This window comes from Myotis daubentonii, chromosome 3 (genome assembly GCF_963259705.1).
Source record: "Myotis daubentonii chromosome 3, mMyoDau2.1, whole genome shotgun sequence".
Lineage (NCBI taxonomy): Eukaryota > Metazoa > Chordata > Mammalia > Chiroptera > Vespertilionidae > Myotis > Myotis daubentonii.
The window spans coordinates 207,548,138-207,566,396 of record NC_081842.1 but is presented as its reverse complement, the minus strand read 5'-3'; the positions used below and the strand labels follow the sequence as shown (position 1 = coordinate 207,566,396).

General features: G+C 38.3%; 1 protein-coding gene across 19 annotated transcripts in view; it reads right to left on the bottom strand.

Annotated features, from left to right (window-relative positions):
* EIF4G3 (eukaryotic translation initiation factor 4 gamma 3) overlaps window positions 1-18,259 on the bottom strand; it is a 311,606-nt gene that overhangs the window by 166,166 nt on the left and 127,181 nt on the right. For 2 of the 19 annotated variants that reach the window (XM_059690929.1, XM_059690931.1), the window contains exon 1: window positions 8,409-8,551. The exons of 15 other annotated variants lie outside the window; for them this stretch is intronic. The gene's annotated coding sequence lies outside the window, so the exon portion shown is untranslated. Of the gene's footprint in view, window positions 1-8,408; window positions 8,553-18,259 lie in introns of those variants that run through there. 2 more of the 19 variants (XM_059690928.1, XM_059690930.1) reach the window with 2 other exon arrangements.

Genomic DNA, 18,259 nt, shown 5'->3' with positions numbered 1-18,259 from the left:
ATAGAAATTGACAGGATTAGAATCAACTGGTATAAATACAGATGCAACAAGACAAAAACAGACAGAACTCAGAACACAGAACTAAGAACACAGGGCTTGGAAGACAGGACCAAGAGAGACAGAGCCTAGGCACAGAACCTACACAGAACGTTCTCTAGAGACAGAAGAACTTCGCTGGAGAGAGCATGCCAGAGGATCCTGGAGAGGGACTGGCCTGGGAGCCTGGAGGTGGAGCCTGGCGAGAGAGCATGGCAAGGGATCCTGGACTGAACCTGACTGCGGAGATTGGCAAGAGAGCCTGACTAGAACCTGGTGACTGAACCTGTCTGGAGATCTGGAGCAGAACCTCTCTGGAGATCCAGACCAGAACTTGGCTGGAGATCCTGGCTAGAGATCCTGGCTAGGCTGCTGATCAACTGAACACTGTCTCCGTGTCCTTCCTTCTTCGCCGACTCCGTCTACGCCTTTGGGAACCCCTGGACCCGCTGGGGCTGGATCCCGGCAAAATGGGAATTGAAAGAGGAGAGTATAGAACACAACTGGTAGGTCTTATTTTGTATACTTCTGAAATGTGTATTTTTTCCCTTTTCATGGACCTAAAAACTGATTATTTTGTAATAAAAATATAGTGAAGATAACATGTCTTTCAGCTTTCCTTTCAAATGATATAAAAAGGCAAAGCAAACAAGAAAATATAGGAGGAGGTCTGTATTTTACAAAGCCCTAAATATTTTTGAAACAAATGAAATGTCATCTCATAAATCACAATGAAAATTAAATCAACAGTATTTGTTGAACTTTAACACAAAGAAGACACTATGTGCTGTGTTCTAGATGCACAAATGAAGCTGAAGATATATGGTTGCTGGTTTTTTTAACCTTCAAGAAGTTCACAATGTGAGGCTTCCAGGCAAGATGGAGGCATAGGCAAATGCAGTTGGGTACCTGTATCCTCCCACAACCACATCAAAAATAAAAATAAACTGCCCTACCCAGTTTGGCTCAGTGGATAGAGAGTCGACCTGCAGACTAAAGGGTCCCAGGTTCGATTCCGGTCAAGGGCACATGCCGGGTTGTGGGCTCAATCCCCAGGGCGGTCATGTAGGAGGCAGCCAATCGATGATTCTCATCACTGATGTTTCTATCTCTCTCCCTCTTCCTTCTTCTCTGAAATGAATAAAAATATATTTAAAATAAATAAAACTAAAAATAACTGCCTAAAATCTAGTTGAACAGAGTCCTAAAACTAAGGATAAAAAGAAGTCACATCAAGACTGGAAGGAAGGGTAGAGACAAGGGTGGTTCCACACCCATGTGTGTCAAATAAAAATCAGGAGGGCAGAACCACTGTTCTTTTTCTGAGCCCTTCCCCTACAGAGCGGCAGGCAGGTGCCATATCTGAGCCTCCATCAACCTGGCTATCACTGTTCACCTGCCCTGGTAATTCCCTGAGACCTAGCTCCACCTAAGCTATTTCCAGTGGCTTGCCCATAACAAATGGCCCAGCTTGGTTCACGTTTCAGACTGTCCTAAAATTTCTCAAACAAGCATATCTGGCCTCAGCATGCCTGGTACCTCTAAGTGGCCCCATGCCCGGCTCACAGCAGCTGGCCTTGGTTTGCAGCCTGGCCTCTCTTGGGCAACTCCAAATCCAGCACAAGTAGCAGCCATCTGCAGATCACTTTGTAGCTCATGCCAGGTGGTCCCAGGCAGAACACAGTGGTGGCTGACCTTGGCCTGTGCCTCCTGGGAGGCCCTAGAGCCAGCGCACCCAGTGGACAGCTTCAGACCACAATGAAGTACCGTCCAACCACCTCCATAAGTGACACACGCAAGGGGCGGACTCAGCGGGCACCACAGCCCTGCTGAAGTCAGTCCTGCTCAAAGGGGTGGGCCTCTGCATAGCTGAGCCTCCATCGTAAGGGACAATTGGCCAAGTCCCCAAATACTGGAAGGTGTGCCTATTTTTTCAAATGTTAAATTATCAACAGAAGATTACAAGGCATACAAAGAGACCAGTTGAAGGCCCATTTAAAGGAACAAAATAAATCTCTAGAAATCAACTTCAAAGATACAGAAATTGTAAACAAAAATAAATAAATAAATAAAAGAAAAACACAATCACTATTTTAAAATTTCACTAGAGGTGTTTAATAGCAGACTTTAATGGGCAAAAGAAAGAATCAGTGACCTTGGAGAGAGAACTTCTTAATTATCAAGTCTGAGAAGCAAAAGGAAAAAAAAAAATTAAGGGAAAAGAAGTGAATAGAGCCTAAGAAACATAAGGAATAATGCATTAGGGAAGAAGAGAGAGAAAATGGGACGGAGAGCTTATTTGAAAAAATAATGACTAAAATTATCCAAGGACATCCAAATATAAGGAGCTCAATGAACTCCAAGTGAGAAACATTACAAACTTTTAAAAGAAAAAACAACAACTGTCAAAATGAGAATTTTATATTTCACAAAATATTCTTCAAAAATGAGGGAGAAATTTCCAGATAAATAAAATCTCAGGGAGTTCCTGACCACAAGACTTGACCTACAATAAATGTTAAAGGGAGTCCTTAAAGTGGAAATAAAAGGACACTAGATGGCAACTGAAGCCATATGAAGTTCTCCAGTAAAGGTAAATACATAAGCATATATAAAAACCTGTATTATTTTAATTTGGGGTTATAACTCACTTTTATTATTTTATTACAATTTAACAGACAAAACATAAAAATAACTTAAATCTATGTTGGTGGACACACAGTATATAAAGATAAAATGTGACACCAATAACAAAGTGGGTGGAGGCAAAGCTAAAAAGAAGTAGAATATTTGTAAGCAATTGAAGTGAACTTGTTATCAGTTTAAAATGGAGTGTTATAACTTTAGGATGTTATACATAATCCCACAGTAAACACCAAAAAAATCTCTAGAATATTTACAAAAGGAAATGAGAAAGGAATCAAAACATGTCACTACAAAAACTCAACTAAACACAAAGGAATGCAGTAAGAGAGAAGACATTTTTTTTTTAGGAGAGCTATCTATACAAAAAATAAATAACAAAAGACAATATGGAGTCCTTCCCGATCACTAATTACCTTCAATATAAATGGATTAAACTCTTCAGTCAAAAGATAGGTTGGCATGATGGATTTTTTAAAAATAGGATCCATGCATGGCCGGTATGGCTGTGGTTGAGCATCAACCCATGAACCAAGAGATCAGGGCACATGGTTAGGGTTGTGGGCTCTAGCATCAGTGGGGGGCTTGCAGGAGGCAGCTGATTGATGATGTTTCTCTCTCTTTGATGTTCTTATCTATCCCTCTCCCTTCCTCTCTCTCTAAAAATCAATAAAAACATACATTTTTTAAAAAGGATCCAATAATATGCTCTCTACAAAAGATTCACTTTAGACCTAGGACAGTGATGGCGAACCTGTGACACACGTGTTAGAGGTGACACGCGAACTCATTTTGGGTGACACACATCGACAGAGACAAAAAATTGCATAATTCAAATATTTGTCTCTCGCAACGGCCAGAGTTGGGCATCACTGGAGTAATATTATTACTCACGTTACTCATGATCAATAATGCAATTCTAAAACCGAATGTAAACATGTACATCGGGTTGTGTAGCAAAGATACATAGTGAAAACATCCAAGATACATTGTTCCAATATTGACATTAATATAAAAAGGTTAAGAATTGCACTATAAAGAGATTAATCTTTACTCATGACATTTTATTTTTACTCGAGTGACAAAATGCCCAATTCTGGAAACGGCCTTGTTATTGTCAACATGTGCCTCAGGTAAGCTTCCCGTGCGTTCGGGTGCATTCAGCAAACGGCCGCACTTTATTGCCATGTTCGTTAGGAGACAGGAGTGGGAAGGTCAGAAGAAAAAGATACACAGTGCAACAGTGCTCAACGAGACATTCTGCATGTCAGATAATTGATTACAGCACCATATATTTGTTGGTTATACATACTATATTTGAATTGTTTTGCACCAGGAGTCAGCAAAAAGCAAGATTGAATGAAAAAAGAAGTAGAAGTAGCAGTAGCCGAGCCTTTCAAGACATATAGACGGAGATGTACGGGATTGTCACAGAAACAACAGATCATCGTGCATACTGTGTAATGAAACGGTAGTAAGCAGAACGTGGACTGTAAAGAGACATTTTGAAACTAATCATTGTCAGCTCTTGAAAAAAAGTATCGATAAAAGGAAGGAATACATTTCTAGGCAGCTACACCTCTATAAAAGTCAATCAAATTCCATCATTAAATTTGAAAGATGCTCTACAAATTAAACATCAGCAAGTTACTGTATTGCTCACTCCATAGCTCAGCATGGAAAAGCCCTCAGTGACGGAGAATTTATTAAGGAAACATTTCTAAGATGTGCACCAGCTCTATTTCATGATATGAAAAATAAAGATGATATTACTAAAAGAATTTCTGAGTTACCACTCAGTAGAAATACTATCAAAGACAGAATAATAGATCTTGACAAAAACGTACCACATCAATTAAAAAAAGACTTAAATAGTTGTAAATATTTTCCGATTTCTCTTGATGAAACTATTGATGTCACATCAAATGCTCGGTTGGCCATTATTGCTAGATATTCTGATGGTCTCACTATGAGAGAAGAGTTGATAAAGTTAGAATCAGTGCCGATAAGTACATCAGGAAACGAAATATGTAAGGTTGTTATAAAAACATTCAGTGACCTAAACACTGATATCTCTAAAACTGTGTCAGTCATGACAGATGGGGCACCAAATATGGTGGGAAAAAATGTGGGATTCCTGAAATTGTTTATGGAAGCTATTAGACATCCACTTGTACCTTTTCACTGCATTATCCAACAGGAGGTGTTGTGTGCCAAATCGGGATTCTCAGAATTGAATGATTTAATGTCAGTTGTAACAAAAATTGTGAATTTCATAGCTTCTTGACCCCTTCACAAGTGAGAATTTTCTGCACTTTTACAGGAAGTTGATTCAACCTACAGTGGACTACTGATGTTCAATAATGTGAGATAGCTGAGTTGAGGTAAAGTACTTGAGCGATTTGTGGAGTGCTTTGAAGAAATTACAGTATTTATTGAGAATAAGAATCTGGCAAACTTTCCTCAGATCAATGATCATAAGTGGGTCAGCAATTTGATGTTTTTTACAGATCTCTCTGTTCATATGAATGAACTGAACTTAAAATTACAAGGTTTCGGCAAAAGTACTGACGTTATGTTTAGATACATCAAATCTTTTGAAAGTAAACTTAAAATTTTCAAGCGAGATATTGAAACTAAAACTTATAAGTATTTTCCAAGGATAAAAAAGTATTTCAAGAAGGCCACTACAACGAGTGTAATGGAGTCCATACTTATGTACCAGAATATAGTAAACTCGTTATTTGAACAGTTCAGCGAAAGATTAGACCAATTTAGAAGTCTAGAAACAGACCATTAAAATAAATAAGTATCCGGATGTAGCTGTTTACAGTACTTTGGAATTAAAGGATTTCCAATGGATGCAAATTGACGATTTAGAGATGCAACTTGCAGCATTTGGACTCGTGTTTGTCAACTTAAGGTCGAAACTTGAAAATCTGGAATGAAATCGTTTAAATAATGAAGAAGAGTGCAACTACGAACAAGAAATTTTGAGTGCTTGGAGCAGAGTACCTGACACTTTTAGCGACATAAAAAATCTAGCGATGGCTTTGCTAACAATTTTTTCATCAACATATTTTTGTGAGACTTTGTTCTCAGCATTAAATAATATTAAAACGAACAAAAGAAACCAGCTAAAAGATGAAGTTAGTGGCGCTTGCTTGGCCTTGAAGTGCACCAAGTATGAACCTGCAATCGAAGAATTAGCAGACAAACTTCAGCACCAAAAAAGTCACTAATTTCTAGTTTTCGTACCATTTGATTATCATTTTTATTATTATTTTTTCCTAAATGTACATTGTTTTTCTGTTTTTGTTCATTTTACACATATTTTTAGTTGATATTTCTTTGTTAAATGGCATTTAAATATATAAAATAAATATCAAAAATATAAATCTTTTTTTTACTATGGTTGCAAATATCAAAAAAAAAATATGAATATTTCTATATGTGACACAGCACCAGAGTTAAGTTAGGGTTTTTCAAAATTTTGACACGCCGAGCTCAAAAGGTTCGCCATCACTGACCTAGGAGGACACACACAGGTTGAAAGCAAAAGGAAGAAAAGTATTCCATATAAATAGTAACCACAAAGAAAGCAGAGGTGGCTGTACTGATATCAGACAAAATACACTGTAAGTCAAAAATTATTAGAAGAGACAAAAAAGGACACTATAATATATCATTGACAGAATTAAAGGGAAAAATAGTTCTACAATAATCGTCGGAGACTTCAATGCCCCATTTTCAATAATGGATATAACCAGACAGATCAATAAGGAAACAATGGAATTAAATATATTATAGACCAACTGGACCTAAAACACAAACAAAACACACTATCCAACAACAGTAGAATATATATATTTTTTAAATTCTCACCTGAGGATATGTCTTTACTGATTTTTTTAGAGAGAGCAAGGGGGAGGGGGAGAGAGAGAGAGAGAGATGTCAATGTGAGAAACTCATACATCAGTTGCCTTCCATAAGAGCCCTGAATGGGGATTGAACCTGCAACCTAGGTATGTGCCCTGACTGGGAATCAAACCCACAACCTTTTGGTGCACGCTCTAACTAACTGAGCCAACCGGCCGGGGCTTTATGTTGTTCTTAAGTACACCTAGAATATTCTCCAAGACAGACCATATGTTTGACCACAAAATAAGTCACAATGAATCTTAAAAATGATCTTTTCTGATCACAATGGAATGAAATCAATAGCAGGTAGAACATACACAAAGATATGAAAATTAAACAGCACACTCTTAAATAACCAATGACTGGGTCAGAGAAGAAACTACTTTCATGAAAATGAAAAGACAATATACCAAAACTTATGAAATGCAAAAACTAACAACAATCATCATTTAGCAGCCTGCATCAAATACAATGTCTTTTACGTATTTCAGCAAAGGGGAAAACCTAGTTATCTTTTATTTCCAAAAAATGAGAGTACCAAGCAGAATCCGATCCAGGCAGAGTACCTCACAGCACAAGAGGTGTTATCAGAAAACAAAACCAATGTCTTCCCACCACCACCATATCATCAAGAAACACTACAAATGACTAGAGGAAATACTACAGAGGAAAATACTCTTTCTGCATGTCAATTAAATTCAGTGGGATATTTGATCCAGCTGCCAATCTACCAAGAACTGGAGAACTACTCTCTCTTTCCCCAAATCTGAATTTATCTCCTGGGGAAGAGCTGAGTTCACATAAAATCATTTTCTTCTTTGTTCTTTGGAACACACCCAAGCACCATGCCTGAACTTTAGTTTTTCAGGCCCAGACAATTGTAACACTTAGAAATGCTCAACTTGTTATTTATCTATTAGGATAAGAGCAGGTATGAGATCGCATACAACTAGTACAATTGGAATCACTTTCAAATGGTGTTCAAGCCAGCTCCCATTTATGCAGTGAGTTAGAAGGTATGCACTTTAATATACCGTTCCAGATTTATTAAATTCATAATGACTGCACCAACTAAAAAGATGTCAAAAAAGAAACCCCAGAAAATATTCTAACAGTGTAATATTAACAAAAACTTAAATCCTCAGATTAACTTAATTTTTGAAACAGAATGAAACAAATACAGTGCAATAACTGTTTAATGCACGTCACTTTTTTTACCAACCACAAAAAGGTATATATTTCCCAATTTATATATAGCATCAAACACTGTAAATAATATAATTCTACAGACTTGGAATAATCAAATATCGCCACTTCATAAAACATTATTGTAAATAGAATTCTGGCATTTACTTCTTAATGAATGCAGTTTTCCATTCCCTTTCAAAATAATTTCAGACAAGTCCATTTGCTACATATGTTGCACCTCGAAGAGTAAGAACACTCAAATGTCAAAAAGAATAAATCAGTGATTCAATGCCTCCCAGACAAATAAGCAGATTATGACTATTATTTATACTCAGGCTTCTACGTGCTTTCTCTTTCAGAGAAAATAATATAAATAGGTACACAGGGGAATAATAATCACATTTTAACACACTGAAAGACTCAATTACAGGACATGGTGGTACAAACCTTGAGTACAAAGTGAGTAAATCAAGAAAATGAGGGTAAAACTATTACTATTATAAATAGTAACATAAAATCCAACAAATATTTAGTATTAACATTTCCATTTAAAAAGCATTTGCTATAACCTCACAAAAAGGAAAAACTGTTCCTGGGTAAAATTTTAGCACAAAAAGTACCTCAGGGAAGGTCCTGATGCATCCAAACTGTGTGTCTGTCCAGAATACAAGTTAGAATGTGATGGTGCAGAATTATTTTCTGTACAATTAGAGGCTATCCTCTTTACCTAACCTTTTATTTAAATACCAAAGCTTTCTTTAAATTGAAGGAAGTGAAATAGTATTGGCCAACTATATATTCAAAGTTATCTATAAGGGAAAACCCTTGTCAATAGGTCTTCATTATGATTTTTCCATCTATCTTATGATGCTAAATGAAGTGAAACAAAAATCCCCTACAAACTATTTTTAGATCATCACTGAGCTGGTTAAATAAACATTATGCTTGCTATGTAATGTGACTCTCCTAGTACTTACTCTGCCGAGAATAAACAGACATCATACACACTCAATCACATGAGACAGGTTTAGAAAACAGCTGAGTCACCCACCAATAGTCTTTGGGCTCACAGTCACACTGGAAATTTCTGCCTCACCACAACACTTGGCTTCTTCTCCAGTTCCCACTAATGAGTTACAGTTCCCTGAAACCTTTCCCTCAATAACACCAACCAATTTTATGATAAAGTTCATTTAGGCATCACATGGTTCTCCCATGACCCCAACCAACACACCAAGTGTTCATGATAATAATAAAAAAAAAAAATGACAAGCAAAAACAGGAGGCTGATTCGGCTGGCAAACTTCCTCTCAATAGGTCAAGTCTACTTTGGAGAAAAACACATCTCTCCAACTGATCTAAAGGTGAAGGCAGTTATCCATACAGCTTATGCTTTTACTGGGTATGATGAATACATCCGATCCCCCCAAAGCAACTAGGAATGAATGACATGGTCTATGTTCTTGACTTCTACACAAATAACAAGGCCTCAAAGAAAACTGATTTAGATTGTTCTTCCTTTGAGGATGTTAATTAGTCGTATCATTAATGGAAAACATTAGGAACACAAAAACTTTTCACTCAAACTGGAATGAAATAAACCCTTAAACCGTTCATTATTTAAAATGCAGCAATTAGATAATCCTATCTTTTCAGCATTGACTAAAAGTGCTGGAAATAAAGTTGAAAAAGACACAGTTCTTATGCTCAGAGATTTACAATTTACCTAACTCAACCTGAATAGACTATAGAAAATGCTGTAAGGACTGTGAATAAAATGTCAAGAAGCAAAGCAAAATTTAATTCTGCCTCCAGAGGTAACAGTTCAACAAGAGGCAGATGGGTGAGCTGGCAGTCAGTCGGACACACAAGGAGAAGGACACTATATATATGCAAAACAAAGAGTAAAACAGAAGCACAAAGACCTAGAAAAGTGGGGCATGTTTGTTTGAACCCTGAACAGGTCAGTAATGCCATAGCATAGGGGTGGATGAGGCAGAGTGAGGTCACAGAATTAGATTAGGGCCAGATTAAAAAGATGTCTCGCCCTAGCCAGTTTTGCTCAGTGGATAGAGCAGCTGTGGGCAAACTACGGCCCGCCGGCTGGATCCGGCCCCTTTGAAATGAATAAAACTATTGAAATAAAAGACCGTACCCTTTTATGTAATGATGTTTACTTTGAATTTATATTAGTTCACACAAACACTCCATCCATGCTTTTATTCCGGCCCTCCGGTCCAGTTTAAGAACCCATTGTGGCCCTCGAGTCAAAAAGTTTGCCCACCCCTGGGATAGAGCGTCAGCCTATGGACTGAAGGGTCCCAGGTTCGATTCCAGTCAAGGGCACATGATTGGGTTGCAGGCTCGATTCCCAGTAGGGGGCGTGCAGGAGGCAGCCGATCAATGATTCCCTCTCATCATTGATGTTTGCCGAGGTCCAGCCCCAGCAGGTCCAGGGGTCCCCAAAGGTGTAGACGGAGTCGGCAAAGAAGGAAGGACACGGAGACAGCGTTCAGTTGATCAGCAGCCTAGCCAGGATCTCCAGCCAAGTTCTGGTCTTGATCTCCAGAGAGGCTCTGCTGTTTATTGTCTTGTTACATCTGTATTTATACCAATTGATTTTAATCCTGTCAATTTCTATTACAAAGGTTAGGGCGTTTCTTATCTCCATTCCAGGGAGTAAAGATTATGTAGCTTAAGCATGATTGTTTGTAGTGATTAACTACCCGCCTGGCACTTAGTTAAGGAGTTTCATGCCCTCCCTGACTTCAGGGAAAAATTCCTACCTGGGGAAACAACCTTTCTAGGAGAGGCATCCCCTCCCTGACTTCAGGGAAAAATTCCTACCTGGGGAAACAACCTTTCTCGGAGAGGTGACCTTGGTTAAAACACACAGCGCTAAGGGGAGCAAACATATTAAGAACAGTATGCTATATACGCCAGGTCCCTTGAAACATATGCTGTGCAGATGTTTCTTTCCTGCAGCGACTGTGTCAAGCAGCAAGGATGGACCGGCTTCCGGCAGATGTTTCTCTCTTTCCCTCTCCCTTCCTCTCTGAAATCAATAAACATATATTAAAAAAATAAAAATAAAAAGATGTGTCAAGATAATTAAAGGACTGTATGTTGAAAGGACTCTGTTGAAAGAACTCTTGTGAAATAGTACTGAACTAAGGAAGCGGTATCATTAGATTTGTTTACTAAAAAGAACTATTACAATAATATCAAGTCATGGGAAGAGACCTGTCTCAAAACATCAGTTAGGGAGCTACTGATAGTGTAGGCACATGATGATAAGGGTCTGGTCTACCTGCCACAATGAGTCTAGAGGAGGAAGATCTGAGTTTGTATGTTGAAATAGCAGTACTTTCTGAGCAATTAGATATCAGGGATAAGGGAGCTGATGCTCCAAGGTTTGAGGATGGGGTAGGTTAAGGGTGCTTACAGGGCCAAAAATGACTAGGCCCAGGTCACCTCATACATTATTTTCCAGCTACAATGGCCTTACCTACTTCCCTCAAATATACCAAATTTATTTTCTCTTAATGTTTTTGTATTAGCTGTTTACTCTGCTTTAAATTAAAAAGGGATAAATTCAATTATATTATGTCAAATTTTAACTGTCAAAGAAAATCCCAAGGACAAAAATGTAGAGTACAGTTGATCCTTGAACAACATGGGTTTGAGTGAACAGGTTCTTTTTTTTAAAAAATATATATTTTATTGATTTTTTACAGAGAGGAAGGGAGAGAGATAGAGAGTTAGAAACATCGATGAGAGAGAAACATCGATCAGCTGCCTCCTGCACATCTCCCACTGGGGATGTGCCCGCAACCCAGGTACATGCCCTTGACCGGAATCGAACCTGGGACCCTTCAGTCCGCAGGCCGACGCTCTATCCACTGAGCAAAACCGGTTTCGGCATGAACAGGTTCTTTATACATGAATTTTTAAAATATTTTTAAATTGATTTCAGAAATGAAGGGAGAGAGACAGAGACAGAAACATTGATGAGAGAGAACCACACATGCTGAATTTATTCAATAAATTCTTTAACAGCACTTTCTTTTTCTTATGATTTTTTTTACTCTTTATTGATTAAGGTATTACATGTCTCCTTCCCACCCGCCCCCCCACTGGCTCTCCTCCTAGCATATGCCCTCATCGCCCTAGTGTCTGTCTCCATTGGTTATGCTTATATGCATGCATACAAGTCCTTTGGTTGATCTTCTTATGATTTTCTTAATAATATTTTTTTCTCTAACTTACTTTAAGAATACAGTATATAATACATATACAAAATATGGGTTAATCCACTGTTTATGACTTTAAATAATTATAAAGGCAGTGTTTATTAACATACATTTCATTTTCAAAAGTGAGCTATCAACTGTTAAAGTGTGTACACATTTTTTGGGACACCCTGTATATAGGGTCTATACTATCCAGAGTTTCAGACATCCATTGGGGGTCTTGGAACGTATCCCCAGTGGATAAGGGGGACTACTGCATTCTTTCAAACTGAACTATACTTTTTTATAAGATTATATATTTCCTAATAATTTTTAAAACAGTAGGGGCTTCAAAAAAAAGTAAGGAGCCCAGCTGGTGTGGCTCATTGACAAGAGGTCACAGTTCAATTCCTGATCATGGCACATGCCTGGGTTGTGGGCTCAATCCCCAGTAGGGGACATGCAGGAGGCAGCCCATCGATGACTCTTTCTCAAGACTGATGTTTCTCTCTCTCTCCCTCTCCCTTCCTCTCTTTGAAATCAATAAAAACAACAACAAAAAAGTAAGCAGAAAGATTAGAAATGCATTTAAAATGTGGTATCAGGGCTACCACAATGCATGTAACTTCAGGAGCTGTATGTGTATGTACTGGTACAGTGTATATAGCCTGTGGGGCTGTTGGTGGCCAACTTGTTACAGGTGAAAACAGAATGCAGGCTATAACTGGAAGTTGGTTCAAGATGATTAACAGGATTACCAATTAGCTAAGCTAAAGCTTAGTACAGCTTAGTTTAGCTGTACTAAGATATAATAAAATGTTTATAAAGCCCATCAGCACAGGTATTTGAATTTCTACAGCAGAACTCTTCATTCTGGGAGCCAGAATAGAGGAAAACATCTGCTACATTAAATTGGTTCAGGGACGGGAATTGGCAAAACACAGAAATAGAGTAAATAAAGAAAACTAGGGGTTAATAACGATTAATGATAGGATCAAAGCTAAACAAGAGGAGTATGAAGGCAGGAAGGGACTTGTCATGTTGAGAATAGAAAGGGACTGCAGAATGAAAGGGTTGTAGACTGCAAAACCAGTACAATAGGATTGAAATACTATCTAGGAGTTCATATACATTTGTTGTGGTAAAGGTAGAGGCAGGAAATGGTGGTCAGAGAAATTTTAGACTTCAAGATCAAAGGCAGAACAGTTTTATATATAGACTAGATCTAGACAGCACTCTTTAACAAAAATGTCACATAATTAATGTAAGATTTCTGGTTGTCACATTAGAAAAACAGGCAAAATTACTTTTAGTAATGTGTTATTTAACCCAATAAACCCCAAATTTCAACTTGTAGTCAGTATAAAAACTGAGACTTCTGGTGTATTTTACACTTTATAACACAACTCAATTTGCACTAGCTGAGCTCAAAAACCACTCACTGGTGGCTCTACTGACTATTATATCCGACAGTGCAGATCTAGGCTGTGTCCTTATGGGTTGCTGACTATGTGTGCTTGCCCATTAACAGTTGCCCTGAGGAAGTGAAAAAAGGGAAGAAAGGAGGGTGCCTCCAGGAGCCCACAGCAATGGTTGCATGGGGGTGAAAATGAATATGCTAGAAGTCTTCCTAGTAGATAGCAGAGAGTAAAAAGGAGAAATAAATTGTGGGCCAAATACCAAAATCCTCAAAAATAGGAAAAATTTGCTTAGGTAAACTAGGGATGAGCTTGTTGCACATGAGTCATAGGGCAAGGACCTAGAGAGTATAGTGAAGGGTCAGAACAATGCTGAGCCTGCCTCCCGAAATATAAGGAATGTTAAGAAAACTAATAATATCCACTTGAATGGCTTTCTAGTTAAGTAATGTTACCTAAACTTCCAGAGAGCGAGGAAGAAAGTAGGTGAGAGAGTTCAAGGACGAAACCCAGCAACTGGACCGTTCTAGAAAGTCCAGCCACATGGTGTTAGCAGAGATTCTGCAAGCATTTTATTATGGAATAAAAATATAGGCAGATAAGCAAAGAAATACCAGAAGGCAAGTCTCCTGATTTCAGAATGAGCTTCTTCTGGAAGCGAGAATACAGTCACATAAACTTTAAATAATCTCTCAAAGAAATAAATGGCTTAAATACAGATTGGCAATTTATAAGGAAAATAACTATTTTCCTTAAACTTTATGAAGTGGCCTTTTCCAAATAAACCCATTTGTGCCTAGCACAAAGTTTGCACTGTACAGATATCTGTGGGAAGAATGGCCTTGTAAGAAAATCTTGTTATTTATTCAAACAGATCATCTTAACAGTAAAATCTGGTAAGTAGGAAGTATACTCAATAAAACAGCTTTAAAAATTGGTTTGAAGAAAAATCTAACCACATAAATACTATTTACCACAAAAAATCTATATGAACTCCTAGGTATTATTTAAGTCACCTTTAACTTTTCTGTTAGCCATAACACTGGAATATAGCACAAGCATTTTCCTGAAGAACATTCAATTTCTTATAATTTTTAATTCTCAGGAAAATGGTAGATGTGAAAGATAAAAAACAATGTCTTTCCAGACTCTCATTAGGTTTCTCTTATTACCAGTTAATTTTCTATAGAATTGCTCATCCCTGATGACATCGCTCATCTAATAAATTAAAAATATGTCCATTATTACCAAGATGGTGGCATAGGTAAACACCGGAGAATGCTGCCTCACACAACCACTTCAAAAATACAACTAAAAGGAGAAACTGGTTTGGCTCAGTGGATAGAGTGTCGGCCTGCGGACTGTAAGGTCCCAGGTTCGATTCCAGTCAAGGGCACATCCCGGTGCAGGAGGCGGCTGGTCGATGTTTCTCTCTCATCGATGTTTCTGACTCTCTCTCTCCCTTCCTCTCTGTAAAAAATCAATAAAATAAAAAAAAATACAACTAAAAGACGGAACGGACATCACCCAGAACCATAGGAAAGCTGGCTGAGGGGAAATTCTTCGACTAGAAGGAAGGAGAACAGCATACCGAGACTCAGAGGAGGCGCAGTGCGGAAAATACAAAGGTGAGGAGGTGCATGCGGAGCGGGCTGGTGGCTGAGGGCGCGGTTGTCGTTTTCAATCAGGAGGGAGGCTCAGGCCCTGAGCTCCAGTTCTGGGCGAGTCTCTAGGGACCCAGACTCAAACGAGAGAAGTGGGATTGTCTGGCATTGGTCGGAACGTGAGGGCAGCTTTCTCTCCGAGGTTTGCAGCGGTTGCTGGGACTCTGAGAGGCAGACCCTCTGGGGACGGGACTGAGAGCAGCCATAACTGCTCCCTCCGCCCGCCCTGTTGATCCCCTGCGACCCGCCCCGTCCAAGCCCTGCACAGAGCCATTTGCCGGATAGCCTCAGGCAAGGGCTAGATTAGCACCTCCTCAGAGGACAGAAGTTTTCCCACTGCAGACACAGCTGACTCTCAAAGCCAGTTGGCCTGGAGGTCAAATCCCCCCAGTATTAACTACAACAATCAAGGCTTAACTACAACAAGACTGTGCACAAAGACCACTAGGGGGTGTACCAAGAAAGCATAAAAAATGTGGAGACAAAGAAACAGGACAAAATTGTCAATGGAAGATACAGAGTTCAGAACCACACTTTTAAGGTCTCTCAAGAACTGTCTAGAAGCCACCAATAAATGTAGTGAGATCCTCAAGAAATCTAATGAGACCCTCGATGTTATGATAAAGAACCAACTAGAAATTAAGCATACACTGACTGAAATAAAGAATACTATACAGACTCCCAACAGCAGACCAGAGGAGCGCAAGAATCAAGTCAAAGATTTGAAATGCGAAGAAGCAAAAAACACCCAACCAGAAAAGCAAAATGAAAAAAGAATCCAAAAATACGAAGATAGTGTAAGGAGCCTCTGGGACAGCTTCAAGCGTACCAACATCAGAATTATAGGGGTGCCAGAAGATGAGAGAGAGCAAGATACTGAAAACCTATTTGAAGAAATAATGACAGAAAACTTCCCCTACCTGGTCAAAGAAATAGACTTACAAGTCCAGGAAGCGCAGAGAACCCCAAACAAAAGGAATCCAAAGAGGACCACACCAAGACACATCATAATTAAAATGCCAAGAGCAAAAGATAAAGAGAGAATCTTAAAAGCAGCAAGAGAAAGAAACTCAGTTACCTACAAGGGAATACCCATACGACTGTCAGCTGATTTCTCAACAGAAACTTTGCAGGCCAGAAGGGAGTGGCAAGAAATATTCAAAGTGATGAATACCAAGAACCTACAACCAAGATTACTTTATCCAGCAAAGCTATCATTCAGAAGTGAAGGTCAGATAAAGAGCTTCACAGATAAGGAAAAGCTAAAGGAGTTTATCACCACCAAACCAGTATTATATGAAATGCTGAAAGGTATCCTTTAAGAAGACGAAGAAGAAGAAAAAGGTAAAGATACAAATTATGAACAACAAACATGCATCTATCAACAAGTAAATCTAAGAATCAAGTGAATAAATAATCTGATGAACAGAATGAACTGGTGATTATAATAGAATCAGAGACATAGAAAGGGAATGGACTGACTATTCTTGGGGGGAAAAGGGGTGTGGGAGATGCGGGAAGAGACTGGACAAAAATCGTGCATTTATGGATGAGGACAGTGGGTGGGGAGTGAGGGCGGAGGGTGGGGTAGGAACTGGAAGGAGGGAGTTATGGGGGGGAAAAAGAGGAACAAATGTAATAATCTGAACAATAAAGATTTAATAAAAAAAAATATATGTCCTTTATAAATCAAAGTCTATCTACTCCAAAACATGGCTCTAATAGATAATGTGGCATAAATGTGAATCAAGCTTCAGCTAAAACAAAATACAATAAATTTACCCAAATATTGATAGACAGTTCATCATCTGGCGTGCACCTCTCTTCTCCCATTTGTATCTTAAAACAGAACAATTCTTGTTTTATTTGGTTTAGTCAGGGAAAAATATTTTATCTGTTCAAATAAATGCTTTATGATACTGATTTACAATAAGACAGGGCAAAAATAAATAAACTTTGCAGAAATGCCAAGTTATCATTTCAGGTATGGTTTTCAAATTTTTTCATCTTGATTTCTATTAAAAGGGTTATTAACAAAAAGTAACACCAATGGATCAGATGCCACTTTTAATTTCTTTTGCCCTGGATTCTACAGAGCAATGAACAAATGGCAAAAAGAGAAGTGAGAATATGGTGGAAAAGAACCAGGGAGAGGACATAATATACCTCACAAAATAAAAGGCAGTATACATAAACTAGAAACTAATGACCTGTTTTAAGACTTGGATTTTTTCCAAATATAAAACAACACAGTGAGGACTGCTTGTTTATCAAAGAAGCAAATAACAGACGTACCTACTAGACTGAATCTTGCCTTTTCATGTACTAGAATGATTGCTTAACAGCTCCCAGTGCTGAATAACTTTTGGAAAAGTTCAAGATGAACCTCACTGTGTCTCTAGATAAACATCAGGTCATTACCATGGCTTTATTAGTGGTTATCCTGGGATTTCTAAAACACTCTATTTATCTGTTTTGCCTAAGGTATGAGTTTTCATTTAAAAAAAACAATTTTACAGGGGAAATAAATCAGACATGTTAGGCAATAATGTTTAATGAAATAAATGCCTATGTAGCAAGGTCTGCTTTTCAGTATTGTTGAATACAGTTATAATCTGTTATTAAAGAGTTTAGAAAACTTCTCAGAAACCTAACATTGAAATGTAATGCCAGTGTTAACAATAAAAAAAACAAGAAAAAAAAAAAAAAACTAATGTCGCCCAGCTGGCATGGCTCAGTGGTTGAGCGCTGACCTATGAGCCAGGAGGTCACGGTTCGATTCCTGATCAGGGCACATGCCCATGTTGCGGGCTCGATCCCCAGTATGGAATGTGCAGGAGGCAACCGATCAATGATTCTCTCTCATCATTGATGTTTCTCTCTCCCTCTCCCTCTCTCCTCCTTTCTGAAATCAATAAAAATCTTTAAAAAAAAAAAAAGTAATGTCAGAGTAGACAAGGAATTCATTCCCTAAAATTAATTCTCAGCTCTAAAAAATGTGAAGTACTCCAAAGCTATTATAACACAGGAAGTCCAACAAACATTTATTGAACATTCACAGCACCTGCCAGGGCCTTTACATCTGTTATTTGATTGGATCCTCACACTAACCACCCTACGATGTAGGTATTGTTATTTCCATTTAATAAATGGCAAG